Source organism: Quercus lobata, chromosome 10, assembly GCF_001633185.2.
Source record: "Quercus lobata isolate SW786 chromosome 10, ValleyOak3.0 Primary Assembly, whole genome shotgun sequence".
Taxonomy (NCBI): domain Eukaryota; kingdom Viridiplantae; phylum Streptophyta; class Magnoliopsida; order Fagales; family Fagaceae; genus Quercus; species Quercus lobata.
The window spans coordinates 66131853-66152181 of NC_044913.1; the positions used below are offsets into that span (position 1 = coordinate 66131853).

Consider the following 20329-nt stretch of genomic DNA (forward strand, 5'->3'; position numbering starts at 1 on the left):
AGCTTTTGAAGGTTTCTAACATGTTTAAATCTTTTTGGCTAAATCATGAAGCTTGCAAGAACATCTTGGAAAATAACCAAGTTGATACGTGTATATAACTTACTTCTTAATGGGTGCTTTGCCAAGTCCAATTCAGTTTATATATATTTGTACAGTGACTGGTTGTGTACCCATTGTGCATATCTACATAAACAAAATTGTTCGTCTATGTAAAGGCATGCATGTCAACTCCATATATGTGTTCATATGTCACCAAAACAATGTATAGAGTTAGATTGAGTAGTTAGATCACAGAATTATGGTTTGACACTCTTTGACATGAAAGTCATTCTCTGCATCTAGTATTATTATAGCTTAACCTGAACAAATGTCCTTTTCTTTCACTCTTTTAATTGCTAACATGTATATATTAAACTAATTGGTAGGAGCATGGGATGTTAAAAAACTAACAAAACTAACCACACGTGGACACTAGGGACAGCATATCTATTGTGTTCAGCCATCTCTTATGTTTGAATAAATAGAGTAGCACTTAACAATTCTTCCATTGCAAGAGCCACCAGAAAATTTCTCATTTGTCAGAGGATATTTTTTCCAATGTCAAGGATACTTCACAGAGATGATAGCACCCATTTTGGCCAGCTTTGACACCTATTTCTCCTTAGTTGGAAGCATTAAATTTTGATGATGTTGGAGCCTTTGCAGAGGAACTGTGGTAACTTTTCATTGTCTTAGAACTGAAATTCTGGAACAAGAACTGCTACTACCTATCAGCAATGCAGGAGGAGCTCCCTTTCTATGGAAAGTTAGATGGAAGTATCCTGGAATGGTTGTCAAAGCTGGATGTTTTGTTTCTTGCTGTTTGCTTTGCAAGGGATATGGAATTAGCAAGAGTGGTCCATTGGTAGACGATTGTTCATAGTCCAAGTCTCCAAGAATCAAAATGGAGGGAATTTAAAATTGGTTCCAATGAAATTGTTTCATCGAAATTTGTGAGTTCTCTTATTCTCATCTTCGTTTCTTTTAATTTCTTTCTTTTGAGAAAACCTATTATGAATTCTTTCTTTTTGGTTCTAACATTTATTTTCACATACTATTTATAGATTTTGGTTATTCTTCAATTAGTGGTCATGTTCTTCAGCACAGAATGGTCCAAGATTCGCCCCGTTCTAAATATGTAGAGAAACTTTTGATTCCTATTCTATGCTCAAAATAATCTAAAATTGGTATTTTTCTCAAATGTCCTTTTCTCTAGCATTTCAATTTGGAATAAAGTATTTTTTTCCCACTTACCATATTTCTTATTCACTTATTTTAAAGTGATATCCCTTCAATTTTAGTTTCATATTTGTATTGCCATTTAGAGCAACATATTTTACTGCATAGCATATGTAGACCTTCAAATTTTTGACTTACCAGTTTTCAAATAATTAGGGCTCTTTATTTGTACAAAGTTTAAAAAGTTAATATCGCCTTCACTGTTAGGTGTATCTGAATCTTAAGGGGAAAAATGTTGAATTTATGACATTTATTTTTGTAAGCCATAGTTCGCAGCACTTGACAATTCTTTTGATGTAACTGCCATCAATAATTTCTTTTTTATCAGCAGATACTTTTCCAATGTCAAGGATGCTTCTTGATTGTTTGGTGCTAGGGTAACTTTTTATCTCTTCAAGAACTGAAGTCAGGAACAAGAGTGCTACTACCTACCAGCAAAGTAGGTGGTGCACTGCCTTTCCTAGGGAAGCTAAATGAAGAACTGAAGCTTGAATTGGTTCCAAATTTCCAATCTAATTGTTTCATTGAAATTCGTGAGTTGTCGCATTCTTTTCTTCTTTTCATTTGATTTCTCTCTTCCAACGAAACCTAATATGATTCCTTTTGATTCTTTTTTCTTCTTTCAATTTCATATATTATTATTATTAAATTTGTTGATCCTATTCTATTTATAGATTTTGGTCATCATTCATATCCCAATTAGTAGTCATGCACTTCAGCACAGAGTGATCCTAGATTCGCCCTATTCCAAATATCTAGATAAACATTTGATTCCTATATTAAGTGCAAAATAATCTTAAATTCGTATATAGTCTCATAGGTCCTTTTTGGAATAAACTAGTTCTTTTTATAATTAATTTACCATATTTATTCTCATAGGTCCTTTTGACTTGTTAGTTTTCTAATAATAATGGCTTTTATCGAATATTAAGAAACAGCATTTTGTATATGCTTTGTTCATAATCTGATTTCATTTTAAAAAAGAAAAGCTAGAAGCCTAGAACCATATGCTTTCTCAGTCTCTCTATATATCCACCATCTAGCTATCACATCTGCTGCATATGTTTATTTGAGGACTCAATATGCCTGCTAATTGCAGCCAGCAAACAGCTACAAAGTTCATATATATACTTATGTGCACAAATGCATGTATTCCAGAATCATGCAAGAATCCCATAAGCCAATGCTTGAGCATCATTCAACATCTCTCTTAAATTTCTCTCTGTTATAGAAGAAAAAAGAGCAACAAAACGAACATATATTTGAAGGCATAAATACGCTATGACAATGGCTCTACTTGACTGCATGCAAAGATATGGTGACAATACTAAAGCTTCTCCAAGGTAATTCCAACCATGCCATCATGATTTAAGCATCCTACAGAAACTTGTGTCTTGGTCCTGGTGGTAGAGAGGTTTCCGGTACATACTCAGACCATCCCTTTTAAACCATATATAGCATTTTCAGCTTGGTATATTTGTTAAAGGTTTCATTTAATATTGAATTAAAATTCCATGACTTGAACACATTTTTTATAAGGTTCAGAATGGTTGGCCTACCTTCTCATCTCCTTCATTTGGAAAGGACCATGACCTAGAAGAAGGAAAATGTTCATCATTACAAGAAATGAGTTTCCACAAAATTGAAGGGTAAGGTCAAGAATTTGAGATGTACTCCCATGTTTTGTCTTTCTTTATTCTTTACTGCTTTTGTGAGGTAAAATGCAAACACCTCCAATGGTTTCCTAATTCAGAATTCCCCTTATCATTTGATTTTCAGCATTTAATCAAAGCTGGCTCCTCAGGGGTTCAAGGAAACCCATCAGACATAATCCAAGAACAATACATAAGAATTTTGGGAAGCATGTTTTGTCAAACACTATTATTCTTAGCGTTAAAATGAAAAACAGAAGCCTACAAGTCTTAAAAGGACATTGACTGAAACTGCAACTAAAAAGTTGGCATCAGCTATTGCTGTGGTATCAGAAATTCAGAGTGCTTTCCACGAACTTATTCGACCACAACAGTTCCACAAACTTATTTTGTCTCTGTTGCCACTAAAAGAGGAAAGAAAGATAATAATTGTGAGCGAATATGGATAAGGTTGTTTCAGTGAAGGAGTATCGAATTCATAAACTTGATCCCAGGGAAGATGTGCTTTCTCTAGTGATATCCAAGGCAATGAGTCCAAAGAGAACTCCTGGTGATATGGGTGTGATATGAGGGATGCTGTGACTTTGCTCCAACATGAGGAATTTTCCAAATACACAACTCTGAATGCAGTTAAAAACACAACTTCGCCCATGCCAATTTCCACTGACAACTGATGCCAAGGCACTTCAGGTTTGCTTTCTCTTACCATTTGGGACATTTATATATAATTTACTTCATAAATGGTGATTTACAAGACCAAATTCAATTTATATATATATATATATATATATATATATTTGTAGTCACAGTGTCTGTAGCCAATGTGGATATCTACAATGTATAGAGTTATGTTGAGTGCAGCCAAATTACGGAATTGTGGTTTGACACTTTTTGACATGAAAGTCATTTTGTGCTTTTGGTGTTATTATAGCTCAGCCTGAACAGAGTGAGATGTCCTTTGCTGTGAGTCTGTGACTCTTTTAGTTGCTGACATGAATATAACGAAGTAATTGCTAGTCATTTATTTGCCATTGGTCAAAAAATTACAAATGCCTTTGTGTCACCATTATAACAGCAAGTTCTGTCAATCATATGGATGATTTGATATGCAATTTACTTTTCTTTTTTAAGTAGAAAATGAGGTTAATGAATTATAAATAATCATAAATGGGCTTCTGTTAACAACTCAAAGTGTTCTTTCTATAACATTACCTTTAACATATTTACCAAATAATCTTAAATCTAAGAGTGATAAAGTAATAAATATCAATTTTTCATGGCAACAAAAGAAACTTGCAAATTTATACCCTAGCTTTCCTAGTATTTGTGTACTTGGGAAACATAGATTCTAACTGATTGTCAAACTGAATTTTTTTCGATAATTAGGGCCAGTACTCTTAATCAGATTTTGATGCTCAAACTTGTAACAATTATCTGTACTGATTTTTGTGTGTGGTGAGTGAAGATGACACACCATTAGCAGCAGCTGAAGCGGTTGAAATTGCATGCTGGGTTTTCTATGATTTTCCTCACCATTTGCTATCAGACTTAGGCCCAGGTCACCATAGCTTCACTCCTTGTATCACCTGCAAGGTTTCTTTGTAAATTCTTCAGAATCCAAAAGCAAATAAGTAAAGATAACAACAAACTTAAAAATTAAAATTAAAAAAATGAAAGAAGAGAGAAATGAGATAGTGAATTACATATTTGCCACACTTTGACACCTCGAATAAATGACTGTGAAACCTCCTTCTTAAGTCCATTAACCCTCATAAAATTTATAAGAAATAAAAGAAAAAACAAAAGATTTTTTATTACTGAGTAGAGAAATGGAGATCAGTCTTTCTAGCATAATTGTTCCAAGATTACGTACTTTGCTCTACTTCAATAATTTCTGCAAAATAAACCTGAATTCTTCTCAGGTTCCCATCCTTATTTAGCAGAATTAATAACACCTGGATCCGCATTATTAATATTCCTAAAAGATTATTCAATCAGTTAAAATATGTTGCCTTGATGTGCAGGCACTAGGGACGGCACATCTGTTGTATTCAGCTAGATGAAAATTTACATTATGAAGTTTTAATCCACTCCCAAGCCAACACAAGTTTTAGTTGGTATGTTTTCTCAATTTACTATTCTCTTCTAGAACATCAAGTCATTCGGTGTGTCTGGTGTTTTTATTGCTTAGCTAAACAGTTTGAAATGCCCTTCACTTGATCCTCATTATTCAAAGAACTAAAATATTTCAATAAGTTAAATATGGTTCCTCGATATGCAAGCACTGGGAATGGCATATTGATTCAGTTCAGATAGAGGAAAAGTTAATTCATGGAGCTTCAATCCACTACCAAGCCAGCAGAGAGGTTGAATATTCAACATTGCCCCAAGTTAAAGGAAATATGTGCAAAATGGAGCGTGCAGAGTGGTCTAGGATTGTCCACACTTGAAATATCTTCGTTGGTGAATGTATTAGACAAGAAGCAGTTTGAAGATGACATACATCGTGAATACAGATGACCAGTAAGTTTTCTCCTACCTCGTCTTCTTCTCTTCTCTTATGCTATCCTTTACATCGACCTCGGAGTATTTTCGGAATTGCTTTTAATTTCTTTCTTTTTCTTTCAGCTTCCCCAAGTTTTTTTGCTTTTGTTTTTGGATATTTCTTATTTATTCAGTTAAAGTATGTTGCTTTGATGTCCAGACACTAGGGACAGCATATCTATTGTGTTCACCTTGAGGAAAAATTAATTAATTTATGGAGTTTTAATCTAGTCTTAAGCTAATGGATGTTTATAAGAGATGTAATTTTTTTTCAAATCTTCTCTTTTAATATATAAAGTATTAATTCAATCCAATAAATCTATCATTCATGCCAGTTATCCCTCTTTCCTCTCACTTTTCCAAATTTTTTTTCTAAATTGTTACTTAGCATTCTTTCCATTCTGATATCTTGATATATTAATTTTTCACGTCTTGATGTCCTTGTATCAATTTCTGTAAGCCAGAGGTAGCAGCACTTGACAATTCTTTTGATGTAACTGCCACAAGTAATTTCTTTTCTATCAGTGGATACTTTTCCAATGTCAAAGATGCTTCATGATCCATTATGTTGTTTGGTACTGGGGTAACTTTTTATCTCTTCTAGATCTGAAGTTCAGGAACAAGAGTGCTACTACCCACTAGCAAAGCAGGTGGTGTGCTCCCTTTCTATTGAAGCTAAATGGAAGTTTTCTGGAGTGGTTGTCAAAGCTGTATCTGGAAGCTTGAATTGGTTCCAAACTTCCAATTTAATTGTTTCACTGAAATTTGTGAGTTTTCGCATTCTCTTCTTCTTCTCATTTGATTACTGTCTTCCAAAAGAACTAATATGATTCCTTTTATTTTTCTTTTTCTTTTTTCAATTTCATATATTATTACTAATTTTGTTGCTCATATAGATTTTGGTCATCCTTCATATCCTAGATTCGATCTATTCCAAATATTCGGATAAACATATGATTCCTTTTCTAAATTCTAAATAATCTTAAATTCCTATTTCCTCTCAAATGTCCTTTTTTCTAACATTTCACTTTGGAATAAACTAGTTTTTTTATTTATTTATTTTTATTTTTATAATAATTAATTTACCATAGTTCTTATCCACGTATTTTAAAGCTATTTCCCTTCAATTTTTGTGTCAAAATTGTGCTTCCATGTTCTGCAATATATTCGGCTGCATGGCATATGTAAACATTCAAATTTTTTGTTTCAAACATTTCCTGCAAAATTTTTGGATTAAGTTTACATATAAAATTCTGGTCTACTTGTTACTATCGCAATGTCTTCACTATAATGTTTTGACTTGTCAGTTTTCTAATAATTATGGCTCTTTATTGAATATTAAGAAACAACATTTTGTATATGCTTTTGTCATAATCTGATTTCATTTTAAAAATGAAAAACTAGAACCATATGCTTTCTTAGTCTCTCTATATATCCACTATCTAGCTATCACATCTGCTGCATATGTTTATTTGAGGACTCAATATGCCTGCTTATTGCAGCCAGGAAATAGCTATAAAGTTCATATATATGCTTATGTGCACAAATGCATTTATTCCAGAACCAAGCAAGAATCCCATAAGCCAATGCTTGAGCATCATTCATCTCTCTTAAATTGCTCTCTATTACAGGAGATAAAAGGAGCAAAAAAATTAACATATATTTGAAGGCATAAATACACTACGACAGTGGCTCTACTTGACTACATGCAAAGAAATGGAGACAATACTGAATATCCTACCAGCCCTTCTTTGAAGCTTCTCCAAGGTAATTCCAACCTTTACATCATGGTTTAAGCATCCTACATAAACTTGTGTCTTGGTCCTGGTGATAGAGAGGTGTCCAGTACATACTCAGACCATCACTTTTAAACCATATATAGCATTTTCAGCTTGGTATATTTGTTAAATGTTTCATTTTTTGAATGAACACATTTTTTATAAGGTTCAAAGTGGTTGGCCTAGCCTTCATTTGGAAAGGATCATGACCTAGAAGAAGGAACATGTTCACCATTACAAGAAATGAGTTCCCAAAAAATTAAAGGAGAAGGTCAAGAATTTGAGACATACTCTCAGCATGAAGAAACATAATCAGGATGTTAGCACCACACCCATTTTGGGATTTCAGGTTGGATGATGATGAAGTTGAGAAGATGCTGATTTCTTTGGAGGTCCAAGTAATGTCATTACAACCTTATTTTTCTTAATACATTTGTTCCCATGTTGCCTTTCATTATTCTTTTACTGCTTTTGTGAGGTAAAATGCAAACACTCCAACGTGGTTTCCTAATTCCTAATGCCCCTTATCATTTGATTTTCAGCATTGAATCAAAGTTGGCTCCTGAGGGGTTCAATCAAAGCCACCAGACATAATCCAAGAGCAATACATAAGAATTTTGGGAAGCATGTTTTGTCAAGCACAATCATTCTTAGTGTTAAAAAGAAAAACAGTAGCCTACAAGTCTTAAAAAGGACATTAACTGAAACTGCAACTGAAAAGTTGGTATCAGCTTTTGGTGTGGTATCAGGAATTCAGAGTGCTTTCCACAAACTTATTTGACCACAACAGTTCCACAAACTTATTCTGTCTTTGTTGCTACTGAAAGAGGAAAGCAAATTAATAATGGTGAGCAAATATGGATAAGGTTGTTTCAGTGAAGGAGAATCTAATGCATAAACTTGATCCCAGGGAAGATGTGCTTTCTCTATTGATATCCAAGGGAATGAGTCCAAAGAGAACTCCTGGTGATATGGGTGTGGTAAGAGGGGTGCTGTGACTTTGCTCCAACATGAGGAATTGTCCAAATACACAGCTATGAGTTTAGTTAGAAACACAAAATTTGGCTAAAGACTCACCATCACACACTCGGATCTCAGCCGACTTGATGAGAACTGATGTCGAGGTACTTCTGGTCAGCAGCCAACCATTGGCTTTTTCTTTATCATTTGGGATATGTATATGTTGTTTAATTTGTAATTGGTGCTATACAAGAACCCATCCAGTAACTTATAAAATAGGAGTGAAAAGTTCTGTAAGTTAAGTCACTTATAAACATCAAAATCAATGGAAAATACATCCAAGGGGAGGATTCTGAGGACTCTAAAGACTTTGACAAAGCTGAAGACATCTTTGACAACTCTGACTATGAAGACTTTGACGACTCTAAAGATGATAGAGATGATTAGTAAGTGTACTTACACGATGCATGGTAAAAGTGCTATTCTTAAATTTCACATCTTAACATTTTAAGTTAATTATAAAAATAAATAAATATTTTAGATTAATACTTCTTTAATTAATTAATAGAAATTTATCACACCAACCACTCTGATTACTGGAATGTTGCAAAAAATGCATGTCCTCCTGGCAATTATCATGATAACAGACATACTCAATTCTTTTTCTTAGCATTTCTTGTAACCTTCACTTATTGGTGTCAAATTTATTATACCCATTGATGAAAACATACTCGTTCTTTTCAATTTCATGATCTGGAATTCTAATAATACATGGACCAGTTCTTATTTTCAGGGCTTTGTAAAAGTTGGAAATAGATTTGTGAATTTGGGCTAGGTCATAATTTCTATGTTTATTTGAGTGAATTTATTGTGGGAGAGTGGAGTTGGGTTGCATAAGAATGAGATTAGACATTGGGTGGGAGAAGGTCTTGCGGATTTTTGTTTTCATGTTTGGCTTGGAAGGTTAGTTTTACTGGTCCATGAAGTTATGTGATCCCCAGTTCTACTAGTGGAATTAAAGCCTAAATTTCTTATAAAGTTTTAGACAGCACTGAAGGTGTTGATAATTCTAATATATTTATATAGCTTTTGAAGGTTTCTAACACGTTTAAATCTTTTTGGCTAAATCATGAAGCTTGCAAGAAGATTCCATCTTGGAAAATAACCAACTTGATGACAACTAATGCCAAGGTACTTCAGGTCTGCTTTCTTTTTACCATTTCAGATGCGTATATATAACTTACTTCTTAATGGGTGCTTTGCCAAGTCCAATTCAGTTTATATATATTTGTACAATGACTGGTTGTGTACCCATTGTGCATATCTACATAAACAAAATTGTTAGTCTATGTAAAGGTGTGCATGTCAACTCCATATATGTGTTCATATGTCACCAAGACAATGTATAGGGTTAGATTGAGTAGTCAGATCACTGAGTTATGGTTTGACACTTTTTGACATAAAAGTCACTCTGTGCATCTGGTACTATTATAGCTTAACCTGAACAAATTTCCATTGCTTTCACTCGTTTAATTGCTAACATGTATATATTAAACTAACTGCTAGGAGCATGGGATGTTAAAAGACTAACATGTGGACAAATATAGTACTAATTCAGCATATCTATTGTGTTCAGCCATCTCTTATGTTTGAATAAATAGAGTACTAATTCAATCTGATAAGTATATCATTCATGCCAATTATCCCCTCTTCCCTCTCACTTTTCCTACAACATTTTATAACTTGTTACTGAGCATCTGTTCATCTTGGTATTCTGATATATATGTAGTTTTCACGTGTTGATGTCATTGTGTCATTGTATCAGTGTTGTAAGCCACATGTAGCACTTAATAATTCTTCCAATGTAAAAGCCTCCAGAAAATTTCTCACTTATCAGAGGATATTTTTTCCAATGTCAAGGATAATTCACATAATACCCATTTTAGAGCCTAATTTTATTTTGTTACCTGAGCTATTCCGCCAGCTTTGGCACCTATATGCCCTTAGTTGGAGACATTAGATTCAATGATGTTGGAGCCTAATATTTTTTTTTTTACCTGAGCTGTGTGGCCAGTTTGACACCTATTTCTCCTTAGTTGGAGGCATTAAATTTTGTTGATGTTGGAGCCTTTGCAGAGGAGCTGTGGTAACTTTTCAGCGTCTTAAGAACTGAAATTCTGGAACAAGAACTGCTACTACTTATCAGCAATGCAGGAGGTGTTCCCTTTCTGTGGAAAGCTAGATAGAAGTATCCTGGAATGGTTGTTGAAGCCGGATGTTTTGTTTCTTACTGGCCGCTTTGCAAGGGATATGAAATCAGCATGAGTGGTCATTGATAGAAGATTGTTCAGTCCAAGAATCGCAGTGGAGAGAATTTAAAATTGATTACAATGAAATTGTTTCATCGAAATTTGTGAGTTCTCTCATTCTCGTCTTCTTTTCTTTTAATTTCTCTCTTCCAAGAAAACCTATTATGAATCCTTTCCTTTTGGTTCTAACATTTAAATTTGCGTACTCTTTACTAAATTTGTTGTTCATATGCTATTTACATATTTTGGTTATTCTTTTTTTTTTTTTTTGACTGTGAAGATAGAAATATTTTGGTTATTCTTCAATTAGTGGTCATGTACTTCAACACAAAATGGTCCAAGATTTGCCATGTTCTAAATATCCGGATTAACTTTTGATTCCTGTTCTATGCTCAAAATAATCTAAAATTGGTATTTTTCTCGAATGTCCTTTTCTCCAACATTTCAATTTGGAATAAAGTAGTTTTTTTTTTTTTTTTTTCATCTTTCTTATTTACTTATTTATAGTGAGACCCCTTCAATTTTAGTTTCAAATTTGTATTGCCATTTAGAGCAACATATTTTACTGAATAACATATGTAGACCTTTAAATAGTTGACTTGTCAGTTTTCTAATAATTAGGGCTCGTTATTTGTACAAAGTTTAAAATGATAATATTGCCTTCACTGTTAGGTATATCTGAATCTTATGGGCAAAAATGTTGAATTTATGACTATGATTTTTGGAAGTCGTAGTTAGCAGCACTTGAGAATTCTTTTGATGTAACTGCCACCAGTAATTTCTTTTTTTTTAGCGAATATTTTCCCAATGTCAAGGATGCTTCATGATTATTTGGGGCTAGGGTAATTTTTTATCTCTTCAAGAACAGAAGTTCAGGAGCAGGAGTGCTACTACCTACCAGCAAAGCAGGTGGCCAACTCACTTTCCATGGAAAGCTAAATGAAGAACTGAAGCTTGAATTGGTTCCAAATTTCCAATCTAATTGTTTCATTGAAATTTGTGAGTTGTCACATTCTCTTCTTCATTTCGTTTCTCTCTTCAAAACCTAATATGATTCCTTTTGATTCTTTTTTCTTCTTTCAATTTCATATATTATTATTATTAAATTTGTTGTTTATATACTATTTATAGATTTTGGTCATCCTTCATATCGCAATTAGTAGTCATGCACTTCAGCACAGAGTGATCGTAGATTTTCCGTATTCCAAATTTCTAGATAAAAATATGATTTCTATTCTAAGCTTGGAATAATCTTAAATTCATATTTCTTCTCAAAGCGATTTTAAAGATTTCCTTTCAATTTTTGTGTCAATCTTGTATCTCTAAGTACTGCAACATATTCTGTTGCATAGCATATGTAAACCTTCAAATTTTTGTTTCAAACATTTCCCTCAAATTTTTTGGATCTATTTTACCTAGGAAATTCTAGTCTACTTGTTACTATTGCATTGTCTTGACTTTAATGTTTTGACTTGTCAGTTTTCTAATAATAATGGCTCTTATCAATGTCTCTCTGTTGTAGGAGATAAAAGGAGCAACAAAACCAACATATATTTGAAGGCATAAATACACTGAAAATGGCTCTACTTGACTACATGCAAAGAAATGGTGACAATACTAAAAGTCCTATCAGCCCCTCTTTGAAGCTACTCCAAGGTAATTCCGACCATGCCATCGTGGTTTAAGCATCCTACATAAACTTGTGTCTTGGTCCTGGTGGTAGAGAGGTTTTTGGTACATACTTAGCCGTCACTTTTAAACCATATGTAGCATTTTCAGCTTGGTATATTTGGTAAAGGCTTCATTTAATCTTGAATGAAAATTCCATGACTTGAACACACTTTTTATTAGGTTCAAAGTGGTTGCCTACCTCCTCATCTCCTACATTTGGAAGGATCTTCACCCAGAAAGAATATGTTCATCATTACAAGAAATGAGTTCCCACCAAATTGAAGACGGCCAAGAATTTGAGACTTACTCTCAGCATGAAGAAACATAATTGGGATGCTAGCACCACACCTTCTTGGGTTGTCAAGTTGGATGATGATGAAGATGAAGAAGATCCTGAATTCTATGGAGCCCCAGGTTATATTTTTTACACTCTTACTTTGTACAACACATTTATTCCCATGTTTTTTCTTTCTTTACTATTTTACTGCTTTTGTGAGGTAAAATGGAAACACTCCAACATGGTTCCTAATTCTTTATTTGATAAACACATGGTTCCTAATTCTTAGTGCCCCTTATCATTTGATTTTCAGCATTTGAATCAAGGTTGGCTCCTGAGGGGTACAAGGAAACCACTAGACATAATCCAAGAGCAATACATAAGAATTTCAGGAAGCATGTTTTGGAAAGCACTGTCAATCTTACTATTAAAAATTAAAACAGATGCCTACAATTCTTAAAAGGACATTAACTGAAACTGTTATTGAAAATTTGGCATCAGCTTTCACTGCGATATCAAAAATTCAGAGTGATTTCCACAAATTTATTCTGTCTTTGTTGCTACTGAAAGAGGAAAGCAAGATAATAAGGGTGAGCAAATATCGACAAGTTTGTTTCAGTGAAGGAGTATCTAATGCATAAACTTGAGCCTAGGGAAGATGTGCTTTCTCCAATGATATCCAAGGCAATGAGTCCAAAGAGAGCTCCTGGTGATATGGGTGTGGTACGAGGGATGCTGTGACTTGCTCCAACATGAGGAATTTTCCCAATACACAGCTATGAGTTCAGTTGGAAACCAAACATTGCCCATGCCAATTTCCACCAATTTGTATTCAGCTAAAGACTCGCCATCACACACTCAGATCTCAGCCAATGCTCATAAATTTTTTTTTTTTTTTTTTGGGTGTCAATTTTGATCCTGCATGTATATGGAGACAACTTAATGAGCTTCAATTAGTTTTTCACTCCAATGTACCAATACTAAAAACCATCACCATCATAAATGCATTATCTAATGCTAACTATTCTTTTGAAGTTCCATTGTATAGTCTTTGGTAACCATGGGATGCATTTGATAATGGTATGAGATCACTTGGTCAAATTTATGTCAATATTTAGTTATCTGAACAAGGCCCTACACATGTTATGGATTCCATGTGCTATGGTGTAATTTCTCTTTATTACAATTCATATCTCATGTATATTTCTCGTCTACAGTTTGTTGGAAAGAAAATCATTGCATTATCCTCCAAGCCAACCGAGAGGGGAACCCAACTGTTGATAAAGAAACGAATTTCTGAGCTGTTTTTGACTTCCATGTATCGATAAGTGGTTTATTGCATATAAAGATTTCCTTCCTTTGTTGGAAGAAGATTTTTATATTTACCAATAAAATGTTTTTGCAGCATGTAAATTGAAAAAAGTCCAAACCGATGCAACAAATGTGAACTTCTCCCTCTATAACATAGGTCAAAGACATGATTTAATGCATTGATAGTACCAAATTACTAAGTTAGCTGCCATGTTGGATTTGTTACTATATTTTGTTAAGTGTTATTGTTATCAATCTCATAATAGCCAATCTTCGTTGGTTTAGCTTGGAACTCGTGTGATGGCTTAAGAGTGGCAAGAAGATGATGGTTGTATTGTATTAGGGTAACAGGTTTATGAGGCAAGACAAGTAATCATAAATTTGAAGGGCAATGAACTAATCATGCATTTCTCAAAAAAAAAAAAAAAAAAAAAAGAGCCTGATTTGTTCATACCCAACCAATAGCTGGGCCTAGCACTAGGCATGTAATGAAAAATTTGGATTTCGAAGCTATCTTACTGGTCACCATTCATGCCGAAATGATTCTGTAGAATTGGCTTTGTTGGTTGCTCTTTTCATTTTTATTTTTTTTATGTGGATACTATTTTTACTAACGATGGTTAAACTTTGGTAAAAGGAATTTGTTAAAAATTTGGAATATTTTGTTACTAATATTAATGGAAGGGAGTGAGTGTCATTTTTTGGGGGCTAAACATGTTTGCTTGGTTTGGGTTTCTTAAAAAAGTATCAAATTGTCCACGTAGTGAAATGTTAAAAACTGATTTATATTTTGAACAATACTCATGATTGTAGGATTAACATGTGAATGAAACTGCCTTTGGTAACTGTTGAATTTTAAATAAAATATCTACGAAAAAAAGGATATGAAAATGAATTAACTAAAATAAATATTAGTTTTTTTGAGGAAGAAAATAAATATTAGTTATTTTGTGACATACCATCAAATTTGATACAACACTATCTTTTTTTACCCTAATGTGAAAAAAAGAAAAACCAATAGAAAATTAATATAACACTTTATTTTTTAACTCTTAATGTGATGTGAAATATGACAAAATTACTGTTAAGTATAACAGTATAACCTTACTATTTTAGTAGATGTACTTTTTTTTTTTTTTAATAATATATATTCAATTCAACTACTCTCTAAATCAAATTCAACTACACACATACAACTATGCTTTAATCAAGAGTATGGGGTAATGGTATTATTTTTATATCCTACCATAATTCAAGTTTAAAAGATAGTAGATATGTATAAACACATATTTCATGAACACATGTCTTCTTTTCAGTTCATCAAAAAAGAAGTCTTCTTTCCTTTTATTTTAATTTTAATTTTAATTTTTTGGGGAGAGGGGGCGGGAATACTCTTTACCTTTTTATGCTATATTATATTATTGTAAGATTTACTGCACATTTCTTTTGTTTTTCAAACAATTTAAATTGTGTGGAAGAGATTATAAAAAATAAAAAATAAATAAAAATTTACCCAATGTACTAAACTTCTACTTTTGCGTAGTTTTGAAAATGTCATGGTAAACAACTTTATCTACTTTAAGCACACTGAACAATCTAACATTTCATTCTATAAAGAAAATATTTTTGTTAAGTTAGACTTTTCTACAATATTGCTTTGATTTTAAATGCTTCATAATCACCGGTCTTGAACAAAAACAATGAATGAGAGATCCATACAAATGCATCCACACATTTTCACCTTATCCAATTTATACAAGGAAAAGAGTTGGCTTTTTGTACCTTTGAAAAAAAATTATATCTAATAATTTAAAATTTTATATTTGTCTATCCTTAAAAAAAGATTTGTGACTACCTTAAATTTTTTTTTATGCTCAATAAAATTAAACTTTGGTCCATAGTTTGGTTCACTTGATAATATATTAAGGCATTTCAAGCAAAAAGAAAAAGCATAAAAAAAATTTAAAACTAAAATCCCAAAAAAAAAAATAAATAACAAGCCTAAATGCCCAATAAATACCAGGAAAAAAAATCCCAGGACAGATTTTTAAATCAACAACAACAACAACAACAATAATAATAATAATAATAATAATAATTAAATTTCTATAAACTATATTAGGGTCTTAAGCAGTCAGGGACTCAGCAACAGCAAAACCAGTGCGGCGACGGCGACGGCGACGGCGAGATCGGGAAATAAGAACTTCAGCCTTCAACGTGCCGCCGCCCCTGACCTCAGCCGGCAACATCAAGGTATTACAGGTCTCTCTGTTTTTTCTCTATCTCATCTCTTTTTCTCTATCTCATACTCAGTCTGACTACTGATGACTTGTGTTGTGATTTAGACTTAGGCATGCTCTTATCTTTTGACAATATAAATTGGCTTTTCAGCTTTTGTCTTTTTGTGTAAGTGAATGTAAAATATAAAACTGTTGATTGGCTCTTGTCTCGTCAGTGGGGGTAGATGGAGCCGTGGCATTGAATATTTGAATTGGGGTAGTAAGTGAACACTGAAAAAGACATTACAAAAAGACAAACAAATCAAAGTATGATAGGCAGTGGGTTTAGCCGTGTTTTTTGGTCGTTGTTGTCGTCAATATATGAATTTTTTAAGTAGTACAAAAAATTCTCTTCTTCTCAGACGTTGTTACCTTTTCTCTTTCTCTTGGGGTCCACTGACTGCATCTACCTGTTTGTATACTAATCTAGTAAGTTCACTCTAAACATGCCATTGATTTGATTTTTCTAGGCTAAATCAATAGTTTATTAAACACAACAATTAAAATAAGATAAAAATTTTAATTTGATATTTAACACTATTGAGAAAACAGACCAATTCGGAATGAGTATGGATATATAATGTTTAAAGCGTGCTCTTAATTTCATTAAGTGAATAAAAAAATTCTAAATTGTTTTAATATTTTATTTTATTTGAAGTTTGAACTCTCTCTTTCCATATATATATATATATATAATTGGGAGAGAGAGAAAAAAAATAATTATGTGATTCTCAAAAAAAAATTATGTAATACTCCTGTATAGATCCTTTTTTTTTTTTTTGCAAATAAATTTATATTTGATCAAGGAGAAATAAATATGGATAGAAAGAAAGATCAATTTTGCAAACATGTTGAGAAATTAGATTGTTGTTTAAATGTTTTCAAATTAGATTGTTGTTTAAAATGTAAGTTTTGATGGAGGTGTTTCAAGGATTAAATCACATCTGGCTGAAGTTATTGATCATGATATTGTTATTTGTAAAAAAGCTACTAAAATTGTTCAAGAAGAAGTTTATCTTTCTCTCAAAAAAAGAAAAAGAAAAAGAAAAAGAAGAAGCTTATCTAGCCTTTAAAATAATAAAATTTAGATGGCGTACAAAAAATTAAGGTGATTTTTTTATTTAAATATATTTATAGTACAAAAAGCTCAAATTGTATGGGTTTTTCCTGTTCCTGGACCATTAATAACAGAAAATTCTTTCAATCATTTGCATAATTTAATCTGGAATTCACTTTTTTTTATTTTTTATTTTGTAGTAGAAACTGAGGTTAATGAATTATAAATATTCACAAATGGACTTCTGTTAACAACTCAAAGTGTTCTTTCTATAACATAACTTTCAACATATTTACCACAATAATCTTAAATCAAAGACTGATAAAGTAATAAATGTAAAATTTTCATGGCAACAAAATAGACTTGCAAATTTTTTCCTTAGCTTTCCTAGTCTTTTTGTACTTAAGAAACTTAGATTCAAACTGATTGTTAAACTCAGATTCAAACTGAATTGTCAAATTGAATGTTTTTTCATTATAAGGGTCAGTACTCTTAATCAGATTTTGATGCTCAAACTTGTAACTATTATCTGTACTGCTTTTTGTGTGTGGTGGGTGAAGATGACACACCATTAGCAGCAGCTGAAGTGGTTGGAATTGCATGTTGGGTTTTCTATGGTTTTCTATGCCTTGTATCATTTGCGAGGTTTCTTTGAAAATTATTCAGAATCCAAAAGCAAGTAACTAAAGATAGCAACAAACTTAAAAATAAAAATAAAAAATGAAAGAAGATAGAAATAAGATAGTGAATTACATATTTGCCTCACTTTGAGACCTTGAGTAAATGACTATGAAACCTCCTTTGTAAGTTCATTAATCCTCATAAAATTTATTAGAACTAAAAGAAAAAACAAAGTTTTGTATTATTGAGTAAAGAAAGGGAGATCAGTTTTTCTAGCATAATTGTTCCAAGATTAAATGCTTTTCTCTATTTCAATACCTTATCCAAAATGAACCTCAAATTATCCTCAGGTTCCCATCCTTATTTAGCGGAATTAATAACACCTGTATCCACATTACTAATAGACCTTAAATATTATTCAATTAGTTAAATATGATGCCTTGATGTGCAGGCACTAGGGACAACAAATCTGTTGTGTTCAGCTGGATGAAAAATTAAATATGATGTTTTAATCCCCTCCCAAGCCTACAGAAGTTTTAGTTGGTAAGTTTTCTCAATTTTCTAATGTTTTCTAGTATATAAAGTATTGATTCAATCCAATAAGTGTATTATTCATTTCAATTGTCCAACAACATTTTCTAACCTGTTACTTAGCAAAATAAATAAAAAATTTGATAATCCGTTATATTTTTAGGAAATTATTTTTGCATGATTGGTGTTGGTAGTAGCTGCTTCTCAGTTAACTGAGGAAAGCCTTCTAGGAAATTAATTATACATGATTTGTGTTAGTAGTAGCTTTTCAGTCAACTAAAGAAAGCCTTCATGAAATCTTTTGCTCATTTTCCAACATTTGAGACCATTTCATTATAATGTACTACCCTTTACAATTTAGGAATGAGGGTATACTTGGCATGCCATCACCAACCTCATTTTTTTCATTGTTTTTGCTATTTTAAATTAATAATGTATTGCCACTATTTTTTCGTTAATCTAATTATGTCTTTTGTTCTTTATATACCATTCAATCATTGCCAATCAATATTGCATAAATTGAGCTTATCCATTTTGAAAATTTAAATATCCAACTAAGTAAAAGATTTAGATTTCAAGATCATGTAAAAGTTCATTATGCATAAAAGTGTAGGATTTTTTCAAGTTAAGGGGGGAAATGATTAATATTTTTCTTGATTGTGGTGTGATATTTGCTTTTGGAATTTTTTCTGCTTACTGGTTTTCCCATTTTCATATTTCGAATGTTTTAGTGGATTGCTTGGACTAGTGATTTACCTTAGTAGAATGAATTCGCCAAATCATTTGGATATTAATACCTGGAAACTTGCATCTAAAATGATGAACTCCTGAGTCTTTTATGATTGTCGGGTATGTGAGCTGCTGCATTGTTTTCATATGAGATGGTTATTTAGAATCATTATTGCGTAGTATAACACTTTGTTTATTGTTGTTAAAATTCTGTTCAGCAGTTAAAATTACTTTATCTGTTACTGATGACCCTAATCTTCTGCTCTTGATGAAGACTGACGATTTTCTTCAAAAACTGCGTACTGTACTTATGATTGCAGAAAGCTGATCCATCTGCTCCTACACATTGCCTCACCCACTTTGGAGGTCCAAGAGTGTCCATTACCAATAGATAGCTGTTGAGTTAGCAGAAGCTCTAATACTAAATTGTTGAACAAAAAGCTTTTATTTAAAATTTGATTCTTGGAATTAAAACACTTTACAAACACTGATGTTTTAACTCACTAACACTAGTGCACTGCACACAGCACCTTTATTTCACTGCACACACCTCACTTCTTTACTTCTAGACACCTACCTACTAACACTATGACAAAACCACTCCTTGACCGTCTTTTCTTAACTTTCTGACACACTTCACCTCATACAACTTCACACATCTCTCACTTGGTGCTTTATGACACACACTCACTTCACAAGTCTCCCACACCTACTACATTACCCTTACTTCACTTCAGCCATCATTGCATCTATTTATACTAGATGTATGTCGGTTAGGAAACCAACTTGAAGCTTCTAGCTTCTTCCTTTTTATTGGCACTAAATTAATGCCATTCTCCAACCTTTTAGACACCTTAGAGCATCCACATCAGTGGGTGGAAACTCTTGTATAATAGAAAAAACTACCATTTTTACACATTCTGAAGCAAAATTGCTCTATATTAGTGCTTCCAAAGTCTTGTATAATCATGTATATTTTTCCACGAGCTACAGTAACCGTGGATATATACACGGTTACTGTAGCTCGTGTATACAATATTTTAATAATTTCGGGTTCGCTCGTTTTTTTCTCTCTCTTCTCCATCTGCACAACAAACCATCAGTCATCATGTTCTTTCTTCCTCTGAGACACACTCCCACAGACACAAAATCAAAAATCAACTACAAACATAAAAAATCAACCACAAAATCAACAACAAAATCAACCACTAGAACAAAATCGTTTGATTGGTGGTCGGTGATTGTGGATCGTGGATTGGAGAGGCGATTTGGATCGGTGATGTGAATCGGTGTTGATGGAGATCGGTGATGGGTTGACGGAGATCGGTGAGA

The 20329-nt window shown here is 32.7% G+C and overlaps 2 long non-coding RNA genes across 3 annotated transcripts; both read left to right on the plus strand.

The window, feature by feature from the left end:
- The first annotated feature begins 530 nt into the window (after positions 1-530).
- Positions 531-13570, plus strand: LOC115963817. 2 transcript variants are annotated; one of them, XR_004085923.1, is made up of 16 exons: positions 531-992; positions 1655-1811; positions 2437-2699; positions 2824-2927; positions 3425-3620; positions 4955-5453; positions 6079-6241; positions 6977-7241; positions 7419-7650; positions 7795-8658; positions 9348-9412; positions 10287-10625; positions 11363-11520; positions 12044-12177; positions 12373-12606; positions 12783-13570. It is a non-coding gene; the product is annotated as an uncharacterized LOC115963817 (long non-coding RNA). The 2 variants fall into 2 exon arrangements; XR_004085924.1 differs by lacking the exons at positions 531-992; positions 1655-1811 and having other exon boundaries at positions 2197-2699; positions 11390-11520.
- Positions 13571-15938: 2368 nt separating this feature from the next.
- LOC115963819 lies at positions 15939-19840 on the plus strand. Its single transcript, XR_004085926.1, has 3 exons — positions 15939-16033; positions 18189-18280; positions 19318-19840. It is a non-coding gene; the product is annotated as an uncharacterized LOC115963819 (long non-coding RNA).
- Positions 19841-20329: the final 489 nt, after the last annotated feature.